The following is a 25,065-nucleotide window of genomic DNA, read 5'->3' on the forward strand; positions in this document are numbered from 1 at the left end:
AGCCCGACTAGCGTCAATTAAGCGAGTTCATACAACACTGGTCTTAACTCAAATCAATCGTCACACACTCACACCCAGAGACAAGTGGACGCATAGCACCTTCTTGACGAAAGTTTATTAATTTATGAAATTCAATTCAAACTTATAATACATTGGTGCTATGATCCAAACCATTGATACTTTACACAATTTTTCAAATAGTCTATTGGCTAAATTCATCATATCGAAATACACTCGTCTTTCGATACGGGGAAACCCCCCCCCCCCACATAAGGCCAACGGCCAACACTCACTCGAAGGCACGAGTGGGTGAAATAAAATCCGTTCAGTTCAAGGATCCAACTAGTGAACGACACATACTCGTCTAGCCTCTCATCATCACCCAGTGCCGCTGAATACTAAATGATAGGAGACAGAAATCGACCTGGGTCACATGCAACACCAAATATTTATTTATCTTGCCACTTCACCATCAGCTCATTAACAACACCCGGTTGTGTGGTTATAACTTATAATACATCTTAGTTAAGTAAAAAATAAAAAAGGTGTAAACTATTAATGATTCCCGCTATGTGGGAGTGTTGGATAAATATCTTTTGAAAGCTGGTATATTGATTGTGACTTTATAAGATGAAATCATATATTAAAACTATGCTGACATCATTATTTTAATAATATTGTTTTTGGTAAAGGATACTGTCATATATATTGACTTAATACTATGATATGTTTCATGTTTGTATGCCAAATTGTTACAGGTTTTAAGTGTTTAAATGGAAGGTTTTAAATCCCTTAACTAAACCGTTCATCCTAGATATATTATGTCTATAAATATAGATATGTGTACTTGTAATTCCTTGAGCACCTAATAATAGGAAACCACTAGTTCCAACCGTGAGCGTAAGTCATATTGAACAAACCACGTAAATTGTTATGTTCCATTTCATTTCTGTTTGATTTATTTGTGTGTATGATTGTGATTTGTGATCCAAATGGACCAAATATAACCTAACAATTATAGTAAATTGGGAAAGACGAGGGAAAATGTGAAGATGCGAAGGTTAGAGGGTACGTTGTAGGCTCATTTAGGAACCGAAGGGGCTAGATTGAGTTAGCTAGAAATGTTATTGGTATAAAAAAGGCATTTGGATTTTAGAGGGAGAGACTTATTTGAACACATATTTCTTTTTCTTAGACAACTCTAATTCACAACCAATTCAACCCAACCATCCATTGGAGGTGCCACAAATGTCATTAATTTCGAATCAGATGGTACCACTGGAGGTGATGTTTGTTTGTGTGTTCGTTTGTTCCCGTTTAGAATTCCAAATGACCATGTAGATGGAGTCTCTCTCAGATCTCTCATAAGGGGCAAACACACCCTTACAGAATGGGGGTCACACAGCATCCGTTAGAAAAATTGTATGAAAAATATTTGAATCAAAACCTAAGCGACAACCTAGGCATGATTAGTATTTGTGTAAAAAAACAATAAAGATACACCGCTAACATAATAAATCAGGTATGATATCAGTATTGATTAGTATTTTTTTAAGCTTTTTTTTTTTTATCTAATATCGAGCAAGTTTTGATCGTCGAGCAATATGAACAATCCTAATGAATAACATGCATACTAGAAATTTAAAATAAGTGTTATTAACTATGTTGTTTTCTTATTCCAAGGGCTCACCATAATTTTAGTTCATGTACTTAGATATTTTCTTATTCTTACTATGGAAGTCAAAGTTGAGCATATGCAATTATATGCATGAATTATTAATGAAAAGTAAAAAATGAACAAATTTGTCACATCTAATGGCAAGTGGAGGCATACCACCTTCTTGATTTAAGCTATTAATTTAAAATATTAAATTTTACATTAAAATATATTGATTATTAGAAGTTTTAATAATAATATGATTGTAAAATATACTCATAGAAGATGTCAACGATGGATGCTTCCCACAATGCGGGAGTGCTTATCTTTTGCAACGTATTGATTGTGACATTACAATATATTTTACCCAAATAAGAAAACTTAAAAACTATAAGGACATCCTTAATTTAATGATATTGGTTTTTTTATATTTTACGTAAGGTTATGATGTTTGAACAAACATATATAGTTTGTGATGAAGTTGTGCATGATTCAGTCCAGTTGATTTTGGACGACAGTATGTGTCGATCAGACATCGAAGATTTCAAATAGCTAGAAACAAACCAAACAATATTGTCAAATTGTGTTGGCTAGAGATGCATATATGATATATACTTGATGTGAATAGTTTGATACAAACGGGTAATTTTGACAGGTTGGGACGTTTTAGATGGAGTGTGCTTACTTAGTCTTACGCAAACACTATTAATGTACACATAGAATCCCTAACTAAATATCTTGTTGAAAGTCACAACATCCCTTCTAAAATGGTATGTTGATCCAAATATCAAGCAAAGATCATTATAATATCCTAAAAGCTATTTGTTATAATAGTACATATAACTTTAAAGTTTCAAGTTCTTTGTGAAATCCTACAAGCTATTAGTTATAATGAAAACTTTTGAGTGCAACATATTTTTTCTATTTTTTAAACTTATCAACTTTAATTAAACATCTTAATGTTAACTCAATTGATTAGAACCATTTAACTTGTTTAAAATACACGGGTAATTAATTAAGAGTTCTTCTAAGTTCTAACATGTATAATTCTTACATGCGAACCACACACACGTAAGTGTTGAAAAGTTTTCGCATTATATTCATAATTCAATTTAAGTAGAGGGCTATGTGAACGTTAAAGCTTCGCTTATTAAGAACATCAAAATTAAAACATGCATAGTAATGTTCGCATTATTTAAGCAAGTAGATTATTTTACCTTCAAAATCAAGATTAATTTAAAAGGATATGACTATATGTGGATAATGAATTCACAGGGAATATTATGAATTATACATACATCACCGTCCATAATTCTTTTTCAGTAATATCTTATGATACCACTTGGTAAAGTTTTATTGATAAATATACAGCTAAAATTATTCTTCTGTATAAGCAATTTACAAAAGAAAAATGTCTATGGACACATGGTTAGCTTAGTCAAATTCCAAAACACCATAATCAGAATTACATTTTTTTCTTGTAAATACATATATATATATATATATATATATGTTAAAAAGAACAAATAAAATAGGGATAACCTGATACAAAAATATCTAACTTTATCTAACTTTAAACATGCTAATTTTTAAAAGCATCCATTTAATGTATCAAACATAGAAAACTTATAATTGAATGTATTAAAAATGATTATCGATTTTGCTTTCTAGGTAGAAACAAGCTTAATGTGGATTAATGTACAAAGGGTAATTAAAGTGCGAAACATATGAAGCACTAGAAAACAACGTGACGCATTACGTGAATTTTGTAACAAATATAATTACGTAACAAAATTACACAACTTATAAAAATATTAAGCAACTTATGTAAATGATCACACAAAATGCGCATTTAATCGATCTTTTAGGTTTGCACATTAAAAACAATTTGTATCTAAACATCACTAAAAATTTAATGATCAATTATTGTTAAGCTATTTTACTCAGGCTGTTAAATAAGTTTATATATTTCAAAAAAAGTAAACAAAGTGTGAAAAATCATCAATTTGTTTATGAGTCAGATCTGAATGAATATCTGTCTCATTCAGCAACAACAGTAAGTCTGAATGATTCAGATATAATTTTAACCATTCAGATGTTTTTCTGTTTGGAATCAAACAGTCTAAAGTCTGAATGAATCAGATATTTACATCTAAATGGTTCCATTCAGATGTAAACAAACAGTCCCTGAGCCTAACTTGGTGGAGCAAGACACTACATGATGCCAACTTGGGGACATTATGCTTTCAAGTTAAAAATATCTACTTTTGTTTATTGTTTCTTTCTTAAATCATTCGATAATTTCTAATTGTTTAAAAGCGAAGACTTTGGAGATAGTCTAAATGTCAACTATGTGTGCGTGTGTGTGTTAGCTGGCAATAAATGATTAGTTTTTAAGATCCACTAAGATTTGAAAAAGTATCCATTGGTATATGCAACAAGGTTCCAATGCGGAAAACTAGATTCCTTGCAACCTTTTCGGAATCTCCACTAGCCACACATCAACATTTAGTTAAGATTTAAGAACGTTTGGATTCACGGGATTCACCGTCAATACTTGAGTAAGTCTTTTGAAAAACAGAATATTAATTGTCTAATTAATTTGACATGTCAGGTCTAGCCAACCTAAAAACATTATTAAAGAGGAAACCTATCACTAACTTAAAACTCCGTTGAATCTTGTTTTAAACTTGAGAGACCTCATTGATGAAACGGGATGTTAATCATCTAACTGATTTTGACATTTAGATCTGGCTCACCCAAAAACATCATTAAAGAGGAAACCTATCACTGAGGTAGAGTCCCGTTTAGAGGTGGATAAATCGGGTATTTACATAAACCGGAACCAGGTAGAAACTAGTTCTAGGTATGGTCAACAAAAGTCAAAACATGATCGAGTAAAAACTATTTCCGGATATAGTCAGGCATTTTACCAGGTTTTCCGGGTAGAGTCAGGTCAGGTTTTGACCGGGTATTTCCTGTTCCGATGGGTCCAGGTTGGTTCCCGTTCCGGGTACGCCTCCAGGGGAAATCTAATACCAGGTCGTACATACAGGTAAGGTATGGGTAGGAACCGGTTCCAGGTTAGATGCGGAATCAAATATTTTGTGCACCTATAACCTTGTTGAGTTATATTTCAAACTTGAGAGACCTTAATGATCTCAAATCTTAACTATCACCTCATACTATTAGACTAGAAGATTAATATCACTAGTTGGCCACACATCATTAATAGTTTAACCTTTACTATAATTAAATAAACCCTAATACAATACTCACAAAACACTCCCTACACACTCAAAATATCACATCCTAGATCTAAACTAATAATATTATTAAGTCTTTACCTTCAAACATAATCAAAGTTATACACAATGCCTGAGATTCAAGGATCTCCGGGGAGTTCAATGCACGGAGTCACGGGGCGCGAGCTAGTGCTCGCGTTCTCCGTTGCATCTCCGATGGTGCCAACAGACACCACCGCGAAGTTCAAACTCCCCGTAGACTCCGAACACAAGGCTAAAGTGTTCAAACTCTTCTCATTAGCAAACCCTCACATGTTAACCTTCCATCTCTCTTGGCTCTCATTTTTCACAACCTTTGTGTCCACATTCGCAGCCGCGCCCCTTGTCCCCATCATTCGGGACAATCTTAATCTAACCAAATCCGATATTGGCAACGCGGGTGTGGCATCCGTGTCGGGTAGTATATTCTCTAGGCTTGTGATGGGTGCGGTTTGCGACATGTTGGGACCACGCTACGGGTGTGCATTTCTCATAATGTTATCCGCCCCAACCGTGTTTTGCATGTCGTTTGTTGAGAACGCGAGTGGGTACATCGCGGTGAGGTTCATGATCGGGTTCTCGTTAGCGACATTCGTGTCGTGTCAGTATTGGATGAGTACTATGTTTAATGGGAAGATTATAGGGCTTGTGAATGGGACTGCGGCCGGGGGGCGGTGGTGCGACTCAATTGTTGATGCCGGTGTTGTTCGAGATCATTAAGAAGGCGGGTGCGACGCCATTCACGGCATGGCGGATTGCGTTCTTTGTTCCCGGGTGGCTTAATGTTATTATGGGGATATTGGTGTTAACTCTAGGCCAAGATTTGCCTGATGGTAACCTTGGTGCACTTCAGAAAAAAGGTGATGTTGCAAAAGATAAATTTGGAAAGGTATGTTATTAATTACTTATTAGTCATATTTGTTTGTTTATTATTCAAATATTGATTTAGTCTTTATTGTTGTTTGATTGTGATGTTTTAATTTGTAGGTGTTATGGTATGCTGTGACAAACTATAGAACTTGTATCTTTGTACTTCTTTATGGCTACTCCATGGGTGTTGAATTAACCATTGATAATGTCATTGCTGAGTACTTCTATGACAGGTTTGTTTTGATTTTATATTTGTAAATCTTGGGAGTGTAAATGAGTCGAGTCGCTCATGAGTTTGGATCGATAAAAGCTTGAAACGAGCCGTGTTTTTTCGAGTTCTAGCCTAGTACAAGCCTAGACAAATAGAGCTCATTTAGTTATCGAGCCCGAGCTCGAGCCTGTTTAGCAAGCTCGTCGAGCCTTAACGACCTTGTGTATTTTTAAGTTGTTACCTCTTTTGGATATCTATAGATTATGTTTACAATGCACTGCCGAGCTTAGGCTCGCTTAAGATTTTCTCAAACTATATAAAAACAATTAAGAATGTACATAAGTTAATTAATAAATAACAAACGAGCTGAGTCTGAGTTTGAAAAAACAACTCACAAGTCAAGCTCGAGCTTTACAAAAAGAGCTTGAAACGAGCCGTGCTCGAGTTTAAGCTCTTGTAAGTAAAAAATGAGCCGAGATCAAACCTAGTCGAGCTCAGGTCGAATCCACTCGACTCGGCTTATTTACACACTAGAGTCTTTTTTTTTCCTAGAACACTAATGAATCATAAAAATTCTCATTGACTATATGTTAATCATAGATTTTGTTTAATTTTGTTTTTGTGATTCTAGATTTGATCTAAAGCTTCACCTTGCTGGAATTATCGCGGCCACATTCGGGATGGCAAACATCGTGGCACGACCGTTTGGCGGATTCACATCCGATTTCATGGCCAAAAGGTTTGGAATGCGCGGGCGTCTTTGGAACCTATGGCTCCTCCAGACCGCGGGTGGAATATTCTGCCTATGACTCGGTCTAGTTAACTCGTTACCGTTAGCCATTACCTTTATGATCCTATTCTCAATTGGTGCACAAGCAGCATGTGGTGCAACATTTGGAATCATTCCATTTATTTCTCGACGATCGCTTGGAATCATATCAGGAATGACCGGGGCTGGTGGAAACTTTGGGTCCGGGTTAACAATAACACAATTAGTGTTCTTTGCGAACGCCTCATTCTCGACGGCTAATGGGTTGTCTTACATGGGTATTATGATCATATGTTGTACACTTCCTGTTACTTTGGTTCACTTCCCACAATGGGGAAGTATGTTTTTGCCACCTAGTAAAGACAATGTAAAAGGTAGTGAAGAACATTACTATGTTTCAGAGTGGACCGAGGAGGAGAAGCTAAAAGGGATGCACCAAGGAAGTCTCAAGTTTGCTGAGAATAGCCGGTCAGAGCGCGGTGGGAAGGTGGCGTCGGTTTCGACGCCAAATGGGACTCCTAATCATGTTTAGTTGATTAAACATCTAAGTGAGACAGTGTGACACAATATATGATGTGTTTCTTTTCTAGTTTGTAATATGTATATCAACATATGTATGTGTATAACCATGTTATATATAATCCAGCTTTGTTCCAGTCTTTCATAACAATAGATATAAAGAATATTGTCATATTGATATTCATAAATTATGATTTTGATCGAAATATCTGAAAACCAAATTACTCACTTCATACTTTGGTCTAGAATTGTTACTAGTGAGTTATAATGTTTTTAAACTATCACACATTATGATTCTAAGTTAACAATCATAAAGGAAATTGTCATAAGATGTATGAATTTTACGATAATATTAAATAAAATCTTTTTTTTATTACAACTGTGATACTCGAATTCTTACAAAACAAACTACATCTGGATAATGGGTAAGCGGACAACAAGTTGCGCGCTATCCCCTTTTGAATCGCAAAGCCTATACTACTAAAGGGCTGTTAGTTTACATCTGAATGGAACCATTTATATGTAAACATCTGATTCATTCAAACTTCAGATTGTTTGGTTCTAAATAGAAAAACATTTGAATAGTTGTAATTAGGTCTGAATCATTCAGACTTACTGTTGTTGCTGAATGGGACAGAGGTTCATTAATGAACCAAACAACAATATCAATCATTGGTTCCTCGAGCTCTGCGAGTCACTGTGGATACCTTCTGCGCTCGATCCAAAAAACGAACCGCCTCGGGAGCTAGTGATCCAAATGTATCGAAGGCAAATGCAATGAATACGTGCTGATTCTCCAAACACGTTGCCTCATGTTTAGCAACCTTCCTAGATTCCGCCCTCAAAACCACAGGTCCCGGAACGAAGCCACTGTCTCTCAGCCCCACCAATGGGGACACCCCAGTGAGGTCGACACACGCATGCTTATCCCCTGCCCAACCAAACACAAGAACGTCCGCAGGTCGTAGGGTAGATCTTCCCTCTCGTGGATCAGTCAGAAAGTTAACAGGTGCCTCTTTCTTGGCTGAGATCCCGGCATACCTAAGCACATCTCATAAAACATCTCTAACCCAGTCGTGACGATATCTGTATTAAATATTTTTAGTTAAATTAAGAGTTTGGTTAAATTAGAAGAATAACAACTTATGGAAATATGTAATTTAATAATTAAATACATTATATAGATTAATATCATCAAACTATATATAGTTGTGTTACATTAGAAGAAAAAACATAACGGTTATAACTTATATGTAACATTTCGTATAACTATCCTTAATTACTTACTTTCAACATGTAACATCAACTAGAAAACTAACTTAACTTAAACATTAGTAGGAGTGTTGTCCGGTGGAGTTGTTACCGAAGCCACCCTCCGCCCACGCTCCGACCGGCTATTCTCGGCGAACTTGAGACTTCCTTGATGCATCCCTTTAAGCTTCTCCTCCTCGGTCCACTCCGAAACATAGTAATGTTCTTCACTACCTTTTACATTGTGGGAAGTGAACCAATGTAACAGGAAGTGTACAACATATTATCATAATACCCATGTAAGACAACCCATTAGCCGTCGAGAACGAGGCGTTCGCAAAGAAAATTAATTGGTTTAACCCGGACCCAAAGTTTCCACCAGCCCCAGTCATTCCTGATATGATACCAAGCCATCGTCGAGAAATAAATGGGATGATTCCAAATGTTGCACCACATGCTGCTTGTGCACCAATTGAGAATAGGATCATAAAGGTAATGGCTAACGGTAACGAGTTAACTAGACCGAGGCATAGGCAGAATATCCCTCCTGCGGTCTGGAGGAGCCATAGGTTCCAAAGACGCCCGCGCATTCCAAACCTTTTGGCCATGAAATCGGATGTGAATCCGCCAAATGGTCGTGCCACGATGTTTGCCATCCCGAATGTGGCCGCGATAATTCCAGCAAGGTGAAGCTTTAGATCAAATCTGGAATCACAAAATTAACAAAATTAATCCAAATTTTTTTATTAACATAGTCCATGAGAACTTTCAAGATTTGTTGGTGTTCTAGGAAAAAAAAAGACTCTAGTCTAGGGGTGTAAATGAGCCGAGTCGAGACCAAGCTCGACTAGGTTCTAGTTCGGCTCATTTTTGACTTACAAGAGGTTAATCTCGAGCTCAGCTCATTTTAAGCTCTTTTTGTGAAGCTCAAGCTTGGATCGTTAGTTGTTTTTAGAACTCGGAATCAGCTAGTTTATTATTTATCATTAATTAACGTACATACGTTCTTAATTATTTATATATATAATTTGAGAAAATCTTAAATGAACCTACGCTCGGCGTTGTATCATAAAATTTATCTATAGGTGTCCAAAAGAGGTAAAAAAAATAACTTATGAAAACACAAGGTCATTAAGGCTCGACGAGCCTAGACGAACTTGCTAAACAAGAATCGAGCTACAGCTCGATAACTAAATGAGCTTTGTTTGGGGCTCTTACTAGGCTAGAACTCGAAAAAACACGGCTCGTTTCAAGCTTTTATCGATCCAAACTCATGAGCGACTCGACTCATTTACACTCCCAAGATTTACAAATATAAAATCAAAACAAACCTGTCATAGAAGTACTCAGCAATGACATTATCAATGGTTAATTCAACACCCATGGAGTAGCCATAAAGAAGTACAAAGATCCAAGTTCTATAGTTTGTCACAGCATACCATAACACCTACAAATTAAAACATCACAATCAAACAGCAATAAAGACTAAATCAATATTTGAATAATAAACAAACAAATATGACTAATAAGTAATTAATAACATACCTTTCCAAATTTATCTTTTGCAACATCACCTTTTTTCTGAAGTGCACCAAGGTTACCATCAGGCAAATCTTGGCCTAGAGTTAACACCAATATCCCCATAATAACATTAAGCCACCCGGGAACAAAGAACGCAATCCGCCATGCCGTGAATGGCGTCGCACCCGCCTTCTTAATGATCTCGAACAACACCGGCATCAACAATTGAGTCGCACCACCGCCCATGTTTCCCCAACCGGCCGCAGTCCCATTCACAAGCCCTATAATCTTCCCATTAAACATAGTACTCATCCAATACTGACACGACACGAATGTCGCTAACAAGAACCCGATCATGAACCTCACCGCGATGTACCCACTCGCGTTCTCAACAAACGACATGCAAAACACGGTTGGGGCGGATAACATTATGAGAAATGCGCACCCGTAGCGTGGTCCCAACATGTCGCAAACCGCACCCATCACAAGCCTAGAGAATATACTACCCGACACGGATGCCACACCCGCGTTGCCAATATCGGATTTGGTTAGATTAAGATTGTCCCGAATGATGGGGACAAGGGGCGCGGCTGTGAATGTGGACACAAAGGTTGTGAAAAATGAGAGCCAAGAGAGATGGAAGGTTAACATGTGAGGGTTTGCTAATGAGAAGAGTTTGAATACTTTTGCCTTGTGTTCGGAGTCTATGGGGAGTTTGAACTTTGCGGTTGTGTCGGTTGGTACCATTGGAGATGCAACGGAGAACGCGAGCACTGGCTCGCGTCCCGTGACTCCGTGCATTGAAGTGCCCGGAGATCCTTGGATCTCAGGCATTGTTTTGGGATGTTAAAAAGTTGTGAAATGATATTATTATTGTGTTTTGAATCTTGGATATTATGTTATTGAAGCAAAGTGGTAAGTGTTTAAATAGGCAAAACCATATGCATGGATCACCACATTTAATGCGTATAGTATATTAGAATAAATTAAGGGAATGACTAAAATGTCCTTGGTTATGAATATTTAAAATGTCTATTCAAATATCACCAGTTTTATTATGTCTAACTCAAACTAGTCAGATCGTCTAGTTATTTTACTCCAATGACTGAGAGTCACATATCAAGAATGTTTCCCGCGTAGCTGCCTTTTTTTCTGACTATCGGATAAATGTTATCAACGTCATCCAGTTATTTCAAAACCAGGCATCAGGTGGACTTCTCTATGCGTCGGGTTGTTTTTTCTAGGTGGCTATTAGATTTTATAAATCCAAGCGGCTAGCTACTAGATTAATCTAGTCGTCGCCTTGTTTTATAAAATCTACCTGACGTCAAGAACATTCTAATGGGAAATATTTTTGACATGTGGCGCTCGATCGTTATGATAGAATAACTAGATGGTCCAATTTGTTTTGAGCTAGACATAATAAAAATGGTGTCATTTCAATGGACTTTTTAAAAATTATGATGATTAAAAATGACATTTTGGTCATTTTGTTATTTTTTTCATATATTAGGGTATGAAGTTTGATTTTTGAAGCATTGACAAATGACAACTGGGGAGGGTTATTTACAAAGAATCCTATTTGCCGCATCCGATTAATACAACGATGTTTAGCCCTATGGTATGTCCCAAAGGATAACACAACACCGTTGTTGTTTTTTTACCATTTATAATAAAATAATATAAATATAATTATAAATATAAGTATAATTACAATTAACGAATTCAGAGAGTTACTACATTAAATGAGTTCGCTATACAAGATAGAAAATATTGTAATTAATATAAGGTAATATATATAAACAAATATGAAAAGTTGAGAACTAATTAAGTATCAATTTAAACACAAAGCTTTTATAACTTAATAGGTATCATATTTTACTTCTAGTATTATATTGCCACTCTTAGTAAAACAAGATTCCAATGTGTATTATATATATGTATAATTAATACTCTTTTGATCCATCAAATATGTTTGCAACATTTGATATGATTTTAATTATATTAATTAACTGCATATTAATATAAAAATCAATATATTTAAGTGATCAAAAAGTTATTGGTGACATAAAATTAGTTTGTCACAAGGTTAGTGTTTTAGCTAGTGCCTAGTGGTCGGCAGGCACCCTTTAAAAGGTGCTAGTGTAACCTTTGATCATTGTACATCAAATATTGTCCTCTTTATTTTATAGAATACACGGATTTGTTTTTATGCGGACGTGTTTAGGCTTAATATGTTTAATGCACTTTACCTTTGATCACTTTACCTTTTATAGAATACATGAATTTGTTTTTATTTTTAATCTCTATAACTCAAAAGATTTATGTAGTTTATCTTCTCATAAGTATGTATATATATATAATAAAAACACAGAGGTATAATTTGAATTCGATTCGAAATTCGATTACTTAAATCGAGTTCGAACCGAATCGAATTCGAATGACTGAAAATCGAATTCGAACCGTCAAATTAAAATGCGAGCCGAATTGAATTTTGAATTATTCGAGTCTGATTCAAATACTGAACACCCCTAGGTGAGTGCATAATTTTGAAGACTAGAGACTTTATGCAATGGGGGACTTTTTATCATTTAAGGAAAATCAGATTCATCCTTTTGTTTGTATGCTTTAGAGGTCTTATTTTCAATAATAGTAGATATTTTATTTGACCTTTTTAAGCTTATATTCAACTAGAATTTCGACCCCGCGCGTTGTGGCGGGGTGAAACCGTGTACAAAACCATATTAACAGAGAACAAACTAACAACCGTAAACCCATCTCATGTGGTAGCGATAAAGGTGTAAAATATCATTATCAAGCAGAAACCCAAATGGCTACAACTTAAAAAGGTTGCAACATGGCTTAAATGAAATAAAAATAACGTAATTTTAATGTCAACCTGAGTCTCAGTAAAGCAAAATGGTTGCTACATTGTAAGTTTATTTTAAATTTAAAAATACACTATATTAACAGGTAAATTTAAAACTCGAATACTTACCTTATCTTTGAGAAAAGTATTCATTAAGTTGGAATGAAATAAGAGCGAAACCAAAATAAAACCAATCTACAAAGCACGGCTCAGTGCTGCCAGCCGCCATAGCTGTAACTGAAGTAGACACAATAATCGGCAAAACAAAAACCTGCAAAAGTGCAAAAAGTATAACCTGATCATAGTCCCAAATTTATTCAAACATTGTGCATATATAGATTTACTGAAGACCCTAAAATCGTGTTTCATGTTTTAATTTAAAGCAACTAACATGCTAATACATACCAGCTAAATAATCCCCAGATAATGTGCATTAACAAAGCATCAGTGAAACAAAAAGCACTTAAATTGAACGGCCTAAATTAAATTCAAACCTAGGCTGTTTATGTTGAAAAATAGATTATTCAAAATGGTAAACTTAGGTCTGAAATGGAGCAACATATATGTGCTTAGAAACATAAAGAACAACATGAGATTAAGTACCTCAACAAGAACTCCAACAACACCATTTATGAGATTTTAGTTCATCCGTTTCACTCTCACCTTGGAATCAGTTGATTCGATTCACCAAATAAGGTTAGTTTTAATCCATATCTCCAATAAACTCTATAAGTTCCCAATTTAAGCACATACATCAGGCTATATACGATGAATTAAAAAAGATGATAATTAACTCTAAAAGCACTTACGTATTCCAGCAACATGATGCAAAGCTGTAGCGCCTAACTCACTTGATAATGAGGAATTAGCACCATGTTCAATGATATATTTAGCGGTGGAAATATGCCCTTGTGGCTTGTCTTGCAGCATGAATAAGAGGTGTCTCACCTTAAACAATTCATATATTTCAATAACTATAATACTTTACTATATTGTGTCACATTTTACAAACAAAAATATAAATTAGTGAATTACCATCCTTATCTTTTAAAATTAAGTACTAACATCAAGTTTCAATTCCTCCACCTCTGGTAATACTTGTAGACCTCAATCTGCCCTTGTCGCGTAGCAAAATGCAAGACTCATCAATTATTTGCATCCTTAATATCCGCCACCGTTTGGGATAATCCTTTGTCATCATCCAGTTATGCAGCAACACCTGTCAATTTGACCATAACCTTACAATAAACTAAACACCCATAATGACAATTTTTATAGTTACACTGCTACACCTATGAATTTCAACATGACCATACAATTAAATTAAATACATGTAATGATAATTTTCTTAAATTTCATCATAGTGTTTTATTTGTGCAGCTACACCTATCATAAATTGAACACACAATCACAATTTTCCCAATTTTATATAGCAATTGAATCTGAAATTGGAAGATCACTTAGTTGTATAGAGAAGAGATGATTAAAAACGTGGTTTCGTACAGATGGGTTAGATGATTTAGGTGGTGTGGTGTGACGGTTGCGGTGGCAACAATCGTTCGTAGATAGTGCACAAAATGGGAAGATAGAGAACAGTGGTGGGTTGCATTATGGAGTGATGAAAAAGTGAAAATCAATGATGCCCAAAGTACAACTTGTGATGCATACAAAAGTTCATAATTATATATATATATATAATGTGTGCTTTTGACAATTATTTTATATAAAGTAAAGTATTAATAACTATAAATAATTCAATTAATCTAATTTATAAGGCTAGTTCTCACGTTTTCAGTGTGACAAGAATGAAAACATTAATACATGAATACTAAGTGATATTTTCAAGCGAAATGTGCTATAAGCCTTTAAGTGGATTTGGAAACTGGAACCATGATGAATATGTGATATTGTTATTGGTATAGATTAAATAATAAACTAGGTAACAAAACCGTCGCATAGCGGCAGTAACGTGACGCAACTCGGTCGATATTGGTTAAATCCGTCATGGCTACCGATACTAAATCAAAAATATAAACATGTGAACACCTGAAACAATATTCGTACATATAGAACTTATGATCAAAGTGACACAAATTCTTCCGATATCGACACTATATATGAAAAATTAATTAGTAAACGATAGTTTATAATAGAAAAGGTAATATATAAAACAATATTTATATGGGTATAAAGTACGAGTATTATGATAATGAGTTAACCTGAATTCATTGGATATTAATAGTTTTGTCACAAGTAATTGGTTGAGAAATTTGCCACATTGCCATGGAATGTGTGGTTACAAATAAATATAATTTTGAAACACTTTTCCTACTCCTTATTAATAATTAAGTCAAATATGATGGCATAATCATTAATAACAGTGAACCAGTTGAATGAATTAATGGAGGTCAGCCAAGAGGTTGTTTTCATGTTAATTTGTCTAGACTGTGACACAAAGTGTTTTCACAAGTTTCCTTAACATAAACGTTGAGCTATCAAAGGAAAAATGTGAATTCAAGATATATAGAAAATGTGTGATCAATCGATATCATAATGCGTATAAATGTTTTGTTTTTTATATGGTTGAGGTTCAAATCCAATGATGAACAAAGATGCATATTTAAAGTAGGAATTATGTTAGGCATGGTCACATGATTGTTAGCCGTTCAAAAATAAATAAACGTTAAAGTTTACCAAAGATTATTTTGATCTGGTTAAACTTTTAATCAAAATCAGTACAAGTAGATAGTAGCCTAGTAGAGAATAACACCGCGGTTTATAGTAGCTTATAATATTAAACACATAAAAAATACGATAGAAATCAAACATGAAACGGTAAGTTTTGAATCATAAGCTAAGCAGTTAATGTAGAAAAATATCGGATATCGGTCAAGCAGTGTCGGCTGGATAGTTATAGGAGCCCAAGCCCTAGCTTGAGGCCTCCCTATTTTTTAGGCCTCTAATTTTTTCAGAAAAACAGTTTTATATATTAATATTATGTTTCTTGTTTTTGTGAACGGTTATTATCTGAAATAAATAAACAACATGTTATCAAGGGTTAAGAGGTTGAGGAAACGTGCGCTAGCCATCTGCAACTACAGTTTCGGGAAACTGAATCGACGATTGCGTCTTTCCAATATCAAATGTTCCAATCAAATGAGGCTTCAATATATGATATATAACCAGTTCTTCAATCACTAATTTATGTCCAATCTTCTTCTTTTGTTTTCAACATCGGTGCAATCACAATTGGCAAATCTAGTGACTGATCTTTAGCTATTGAGTGTTGGCATCGCAATTCTGGCATTATGCTAAGTACTCTTCTTTAATCTTTGATTTCTTAAGTTAGTCGATTTGTGGATTGAATTATATTTTAGGCTTTAGGTAATAGAGTGATTACTTTTGTTATATTCTTGATTTGTTGAATGGTAATTGATTTAGAAATAAGCATTCTAGAATATTACTTGTGTTATATACTTTATTTTCTGCTTGGGGAAAATTAAAAATCAAATTCAAAAGTGTGAATCTGGGTAATTCAAACAAAAAAAAAATAAAAACTATCCGAGATGCTTTACTGGAATCAAATAACTTTTTAAAAGGGCCCAAAATTTTAGTTAGCTTTAGGTCTTCAAAAACGTTGAGACGGTCCTGCGGTCAAGGACCGATATCTGAGATATCGGTTATCGCGGTGAGATATCAGTGGGATATCGTTAATTTTAATATCATGTAAATTCATATATATAGCAATTTAACACTAATAATTCAGTATAGTCTTCTATCATGAACAAACAACAATTGTAGCAAATTCATATATAGCAATTTAATACTAATAATTCAGTATAGTCTTCTACCTTTTGCAAATTGCAAAACACTAACAATCGTAGCAAAGTAAAAATTGATTAAGACTTAAAACACTAACATTGAACACTAATAGTTGATAATTAAGACTTAAAACACTAATATCGGGAGTATTGGTGATATATCGGTCAAATATTATTAGTCAAATATCGTTCAAATATAGGTCAATATCATTGATATTATCGGTACCAATATTCTAAACCGATATTATGATTTATACATCGCCAAGGACCGATAACTGATATATCACTGATATATCGGTGATATATCAGCAATATCGACTGCATAGATCATAAGCACTACCAACAAAGCTTAAACAAAAAAAATAGACATTTATTTGCTTGAGACCTAATTTTAGATATAATTTCTTAAAACAAATTTACATATGGTCTTAGTCATGTAAATCAAACTTGAAGCAGTAATTGTGTTTTTTTTAAGGTTACTTTTCAAAAAGGAAAATATGTACTGAATAGTCAAATTCATTACCTAACAGGCTAACACTCGATGATTCTAAAACATAGAATATTCTTTTAGTACATTTTCAGTTATAAAAACTGCATTATTGAATTAATATTAATATTATGTTTTATAAACAACAATAACTTTAGTTATTATGTGAGGCACTTTTGACCCGATGTACATAGTTTAGTAGGATTAAAAGGAAAACGAGTTTGCAAGTTATGTCTTCGAAGTGTGATGTTTGAATACCAATGAAGCCTTGTCGCGGTATCTAGGTTTAGACCGAAACAAATCTTGGTGTAAACATTATCGTTTTTTTTAGAGTAAATTACAAGGATGACACTTGTAAACGAGAATTACACCTTTAGCTCTTAATAATTTTTAGAATTCAGTCATTTGGCCTCAATTGTTTACTCAGTCGTCACCTTTTAATCCCTAGAATAGTTGCGCATATTATTTTGAGCGTTAAATAACCGTATGTTACTAGAAACGCAAGAGATTTAAAGGTATTAAACTAACGATCTTACTCGAAATGGGGTTATATAGTCCATGTTTTTTTTAAATACGTGTAACAAATTGTATTCTCTATTATTACTATTTATTTATTGTGTTTCCATAATCTTCTGTAAATGTAAATTTTTTTTAATTTAATAAACAGCATATACTCAATAGTCAAATCCAGCAAGGTACACGAAGATTCTAAAATATAGAATATTCTATAGTGAATTTTTAATTGTAAATGATGCATTATTGAATCGACAGTGTTTAGAAAAGCATTCAATTTAATAACTAAGTGAATCTTGACGTAAAAAATTAAAATCATCATTCTTTTTTCTTTTTTTTTTAAATATCAAGCAAACTATTCAAGGTTTCAAGGGGTCAGGTCACGTCACATCCTACCCTGAAACGAGGGGTGTAGGAAAGAGTAAAGATAGGGAGCGTATATTGCGTTTGGCTTCTTGGAATGTAGGAACATTAAATGGTAAGTTGCTAGAATTGGTAGATGTGCTTAAAAGACGTAGGGTTCAGATAGCATGCCTCCAGGAGACTAAGTGGAAAGGACATAGAGGGGCTGAGTGTAATGGGTATAAGTTGTGGTACTCGGGGTCTGATGGAGCTAGGAATGGAGTGGGGTTTCTAGTGGCTAAGGAAATACACACTAGTGTGGTGGAGGTGATAAGACATAATGACAGGATTATGGTGTTGAAATTAGTACTAGGAGAGGAAGTAGTGGCAGTAGTCTCCGCCTACGCTCCTCATGTAGGCCTAGGGGATCAGGAAAAGAGAGAATTTTGGGATTGCCTAGACGCAGTGGTAGGGGGCATACCTAGGGGGAGAGGATTTGCATAGGAGGTGATTTTAATGGACACATTAGTAAGGCTAACGATGGTTTTCAAGCCGTACATGGGGGTTTCGGTTTTGGTGATAGGAATGAGACCGGAACAGATCTTCTAGAGTTTGCGGTGGCACATGACCTAGGTATTATAAATTCTTATTTTAGGAAACAAGATTCTCATTTAATCACTTTTAGCAGTGGCGGACGCAACACGCAAATTGACTACCTTTTGATGAGGCAAGGAGACCGACGTTGGTGGAAGGACTGCAAAGTCATACCTGGGGAGGCAGTTGTGACTCAACATCGACTACTAGTGACTGATATAGCCTTCAGAAATAAGCTGACTGTTCGAGAGAAGAAAGGTACACAGAGAATTCGATGGGGAAATTTGAAGGACGAAAATCTCCTACTGTTTAAGGATAAACTCATACTGCATACGCGGGCTCGACTAAATGGGGACTCAACTCAGATATGGGAAGCTATGGAGACAAAGATCATCCAAGTAGCAAAGGAGACTCTCGGGGTCACAACAGGAAAGACAAGTGGGCATAAGGAGTCTTGGTGGTGGAATGACGCAGTGCAAGACAAGATAAGGGACAAACAAGGATGTTTTAGGGAGCTAATGAGGTGCACGAATGAGGAGGAGCGAGTGGAATTGAGGGACAACTACAAAACGGCCAAGATAGAGGCGGAGAAGGCAGTGGCGGAAGCAAAGAAGGCGGCATTTAAACGGATGTATGAAAGTCTAGAAACAAAAGAGGGGGAACATGCTATGTTTAAGATTGCCAAAGCCAGGGAGCGTAGAAGGCAAGATCTAGGACCGGTGAAGTTCATAAAGGATACAGATGGGCATGTATTGGCCAAGGAGCAGGACATCAAGCTAAGATGGCAAACCTACTTCCACAATCTTTTTAACAATGGGAGAGCTTACCAAGAAGAACATGACAACACAAACTTTCAACGACAACAATCGAATAACTGCTACTGCCGACGGATCACACGAGAAGAGGTGAAGGACGCACTTAGGAGGATGGGAAGGTCTAAGGCGGTTGGCCCAGACAACATACCCATCGAGGTGTGGAAGTGTCTGGGGGAGGAAGGAGTCATGTGGTTAACTACTCTGTTCAATAGTATTCTCAAATCAGGTAAGATGCCAGACCAGTGGAGGAGCAGCGTTGTAGTTCCTATCTATAAGAACAAAGGAGACGCCCAATGTTGTGGTAACTACCGAGGAATCAAACTACTAAGTCATACTATGAAGCTATGGGAAAGAGTGATTGAGGTTAGACTTAGACGAGAAACTCAGGTTACGGTCAACCAATTTGGCTTCATGCCGGGGCGTTCCACCACAGAGGCAATACACCTTTTAAGAAGATTAATGGAAAAGTATAGGGAGAAGAAGCGTGATCTACATATGGTGTTTATTGACCTAGAAAAGGCCTACGACAGTGTGCCACGACAGGTGCTCTGGGAGTGCTTGGAGGGTAGAAGAGTGCCCAGGAAATACATAGAGATAATTATGGATATGTATACCAGGAGTGAAACAAGTGTCCGTGCGCCAGTGGGGGATACTGATTTCTTTCCTGTAGAGGTAGGTCTTCATCAGGGGTCAGCGTTGAGCCCGTTTCTTTTTGCAGTAGTCTTGGATGAGTTGTCAAAGTCGATTCAGGGGACTCTCCCGTGGTGCATGATGTTCGCAGACGATATTGTGTTACTTGCTGAGAAAAAACAAGATCTAAACATGAGGCTTGAGGAGTGGCGAACAACCTTAGAGACAAAAGGTTTAAAGATTAGCCGATCTAAGACGGAGTACCTACACTGTGATTTTGGTGGGATAAACGACAATGAAGACGCACACATCACAATTGAAGGGCAGGTGGTCCCGCAGGTAACAAAGTTCAAGTATTTAGGATCATTTGTACAGAGCGATGGGGAATTAGACAGTGATGTGACCCACCGAGTTCAGGTAGGATGGTGTAGATGGAAAGCAGCCACAGGTATATTGTGCGACAAGAGTTTCCCGACTAAATTAAAGGGAAAATTCTATAGAGTGGCAGTTAGACCTGCAATGCTATATGGAACAGATTGTTGGGCCATCAAGAAGGCACAGTTGCGGAAGATGGAGGTAGCAGAAATGAGAATGCTACGTTGGATGTGTGGGCACACATGGCTAGACCGAATAAGAAACGTTGTGTTTCGCGAGAGATTAGGGGTGGCGAACATAGCAGACAAGATAAGAGAGTGGAGATTGAGATGGTTTGGACATGTAAAGAGAAGACAGTCGACGAATCCTGTTAGATCCGTAGAAAACATTACTATAGAGGGGAGGAGGGGTAGAGGACGACCGAAATTGACTTGGGATGAGAGGATTAGGCATGATTTGATAGACCTAAACCTCTCCGAGGACATGGTTGAGGATAGGAATTCGTGGAGAAGTAGAATTAAAGTTAAGGATTTTTAGAGAGAATTGAATATCTTAGGGCTTAGACTTGACTTTTTTAGGTCACATACCATAATGGTATTTCCCTTACATATATTATAATTATTATTATTATAATTATTATTAGCTTTTATATAGCTGTTAAACTGTGACCTTATTATTAATATTATTATAATTAGTAGTAGTTTTTATATAACTGTTAAACTTTGATTTCCTTTATTTTGCTTCATACACATGTACTTAAAGCCGATGGTCTCTCTGGAAGCCACCTCTTTATTCCTTTGGATAGAGGTACGGTGTGCCTACATCCCACCCTCCCCAGACCCTACCTATAGCTTTGCTGTCGGTGGGATTTTACTGGGTATGATTGATTGATTGATTGATTGATTGATTGTAACTCCACATTTTTGGGTATTATTAACTAGTGCCGTCCAAACCGCTTGTCGCTCGAACTCGCTCGTCGCTCGCTCGAAAATAGCTCGGAAAATACTCGCTCGTTTTTTCGCTCGATTGTAAATGAGCGGCTCGGTTCGGTTTGCAAACGAGCAAAGGTATGCTCGGTTCGGTTCGGCTCGAATATTTTTAATTTATTTTTTATATAATTATATATGAACAAATATATAAATATGTAGACAAAACACATAATATAAGCTTATAAATTTTTTTAACCCCTTTAAGTTTTCCTATTTCGACAACTTTATAGTTTATGCTTATTAGCTTATTAGCTTAACTTGGTGTTTGGTTTAGCTTTCTAAGCTTATGCTTATTAGCTTATATAAGCTCATTTGAAGAAGCTTATTTAAAGATGATTTTTTAGCTTATTTGATGAAACTTATTTGTTTAAGAAAGTAAATTACTCATTGTTCTCAAATAGAGGTGGATTAGTAATTATTATTCTAACAAATTAAAAATTGTTGGATTTAAGAACTTATTAAGACACATAATTAACTTGTAGAATATAAGCTAATCCAAACACCTAAAAAAAGCTTATCAAATAATAGAAAAAAAGCTATAAGCTAATTTTATATATAAGCATAAGCTTAAAAATAAAAGCTAGGCCAAACATCCCCAAAGACCCCAATTTGTCACATAAGTTTTACCCTGAACTATCATAAACTACTCGAATTGATGATGTCGCTCATTTGAAGTTTTAAGTAGCCCGAACCATTTTTTTTCCTTTTTTTTAAATAAAATTAATTATACACAATAAGGTTATAACCTTCAATCACTAGATGTGGGCGATGGGGCACACATCTCGTATCTTTGTTGATGTTGCTAGGCTACAAGTCTTTCATGTCGTTTTTGCCGTTAAGCTCTAATTGTATCATAGGCATGTGTGTACTTATAGTTATCATCTTCATTTTGATAGTTTCTACTATTACATGGATTATACCAATTTATACAAAGGGTTTACTTCATAAAATAATAACCAAGTTTTAGTTTTGTTCCAATCAGATCACTGATGTAAAGTTTTGTTCTATTTATATCACTTAACATTTATTTATTGTTTCAATCCTAGATATTTGACCCAATTGCTCATATTTTCTTTCGGTCATATTATTATTGATTATTATTTAGTGGGCCAGTTTTGAATATTTTTTCTAGCCCATTTTCTAGATTTTGGGTATGTAGTACCATGAAGATTTCGGTTGGAACATATATGTCCAAACATTTAGGTTTTCCTTTGGGCCCAACGCCATAATGGGTGTACAAAAGAAACCGATTTGGGACCGTTTTAGGCAAACCGAACCGAACCGGTTTGGGTTTAAAACCGGTTTCCAAACCGACCCAAACCGTCAGTTTCAGGACCGGTTCCCTTTCAAATCTATCAAACCGGTTTAAAACCGGTTAAACCGGTTTTTAAACCGAACCGAACCGGTGTGACCAGGTCGGCCTGTCCTGCTTCTAAACCGGTTTGAGTCAAACCTGTTTTGACCAGTCGTTGACCAAACCGGTTCGGTTTATAACCCGGTTCGGGTTGGGTTTAACCGTTTTTGTACACCTCTAATGACTATGGTGTTTGCAACCCATAAGAGACTCTCTGCATTCACCGTTATAGAGGCCCAAGTTCTATTTCAGGATCTTTGTAGCAACACATAAAAAACTCACCCCTCTTATGATTGTGAGCAACCATCCTTAATTTATATAGAAGTTTGGCACCAATATAAGAAGGTTTTAGTTTTAGTAAATAACCAACATTGGCTACACAAGCATAATTAAAGGCCAGTGTTGCAAAAATCCCGATTAGGCGCCGATTAATCTCTGATTAATCGCTAGTCCTCACTTCATAGATTAATTTTAGCTAATCGGTCAATGGACAAATCTGGCCAATATTGACAGTTTCCGGCGAGTTTCCGACCAAAATCAGCGGTTTCCAGCGAGATTTCGATCAAAATTAGTGTTTTTCCGACGAGATTCCATCAAAAACAGCAGTTTCTGGTGAGATTCAAGCCAATTACCGACTAAAATGTGTTTATGTATGTATAAAACTAAAAATTACATATAAAAATGTGTGCATGTATATATAAAATTGAAAAATATACATTAAAGTATGGTCCAATTAATCCCGATTAATCGCAGGTCCCCACCCCACCGCCCAACTAACGACTAACGATTTTTACAACAATGTTAAAGGGTCGTTATTTAGTTGTAATCAAACCGAGTTTTACCTTATTGGTTTACAAAAGTTGAGATGCATGTTATTTATACATCTTTGATATGTTTTTTTTTCTTCTAAAGTTGTATATTAGAGTAACATGTAATATAGGTAATAGTCAGTGACTAGCGTAACATGTAACATGGTATTCTGTATTAACACCTATGTTATAAATAAATAATATTTTAAAGAACTGATTTTGTACACATTTAAAACGTATTACTTTTTGTATATATGTATGGTGGACACATAAATTATGTATTCATGGTTAAGGTTGTATCGAGCACTCAGTTTGGTTCACGAACCCAATCAAGGGTTATCCACTTACTGTAGATTTATTATACTAGAATCCGGGCCAGTTCCGAGAAGATAAAAAATATTCTAGGCCTTAAATAAAAAGGAGTATTTTGTTAAATTTAAACAATTTAATTTTTAAATGAGCATAATTGATTATAATTTGCGTTCTGTAAAATTTTTTTGTATAAAAACAAGCTTCAACATATCTCAAATGAGACTAAAACCAACAACCTTTTGGTTGAAAGTCATATTCCTTTGTCCCTATGCCAAGTTAATTGTTATGTTATTAAGTTTTAGATTAAATATACATATTGTTTTCAACAAAATACATATAAACTTTTTTAAACAAAAATTTCCGGGATTAACGGGGTGTCGGGCTCCGTCGACCACCCAGCCCCCCATAGGGGTCGGCCCTACTAAAATTTAAATGATACATAATGAAAAATTGATTTTAAATAATCTTAACTATGACCTGTTTTCACATTTGGCTGATGGCGGTCTCAACTAAATCAACTAAAGATGTATTTGTTTCTAACGATTCGAGATTAACGGATAGTTAAGTTCAAGACTCTGATACTTACATGACATACCTAGTTATCAAAAAAAAGATCCACGTGGCGCGATTACATGGCATCTGATTAGGCTTGCTACATAAACATCAGACTTACGAAGTTAACAATTCATTAGTCACAAACTGTTGGAAACAAATGCATCTTTACTTGGGACCGTCACCAGCCAAATGTCAAATCGTAACCGTTTTAGAATTATATAAAAACAGTTTTCCGATAAAAAAAATACGGAGGCGTAGCTTAGTTGCCACCCCGGCCCCCTCCGTTTTTTCGCTCGGTATTGTAAATTTATCTTTTTTCGGCCGAAAATTTTTATACGTAATTACCCGTTTCTGACAGAAATTTTGAGCCCGACCCCCTCTGTTTTTGCTCGGTAGTGTAAAATTATCCTTTTTCGGCCGAAAATATTTATACATAGTGTAAATTTACTCGTTTCCGACTGAAAGTTTGAGCTCGGACTCTCCGTTTTTTTCGTTCGGTAGTGTCAATTTATCTTTTT

At 35.6% G+C, this 25,065-nt stretch overlaps 2 pseudogenes across 2 annotated transcripts; one reads left to right on the forward strand and one right to left on the reverse strand.

Annotated features, from left to right (window-relative positions):
* Positions 1 to 5,010: 5,010 nt before the first annotated feature.
* Positions 5,011 to 7,373, forward strand: LOC143556954 (high affinity nitrate transporter 2.4-like; annotated as a pseudogene). Its single transcript, XR_013139472.1, has 3 exons — positions 5,011 to 5,830; positions 5,929 to 6,044; positions 6,654 to 7,373. The product of XR_013139472.1 is annotated as a high affinity nitrate transporter 2.4-like (transcript).
* A 1,139-nt stretch (positions 7,374 to 8,512) lies between these two features.
* LOC143556955 (high-affinity nitrate transporter 2.1-like) lies at positions 8,513 to 10,947 on the reverse strand (annotated as a pseudogene). Its single transcript, XR_013139473.1, has 3 exons — positions 10,107 to 10,947; positions 9,893 to 10,008; positions 8,513 to 9,266 (listed from the first exon to the last, which is right to left on the reverse strand). The product of XR_013139473.1 is annotated as a high-affinity nitrate transporter 2.1-like (transcript).
* Between the last annotated feature and the right edge of the window lie 14,118 nt (positions 10,948 to 25,065).

This window comes from Bidens hawaiensis, unplaced genomic scaffold (assembly GCF_021521415.1).
Source record: "Bidens hawaiensis isolate Kalapana, Puna unplaced genomic scaffold, B.hawaiensis_p1.1 tig00018764_1, whole genome shotgun sequence".
NCBI classification, from domain to species: Eukaryota; Viridiplantae; Streptophyta; class Magnoliopsida; order Asterales; family Asteraceae; genus Bidens; species Bidens hawaiensis.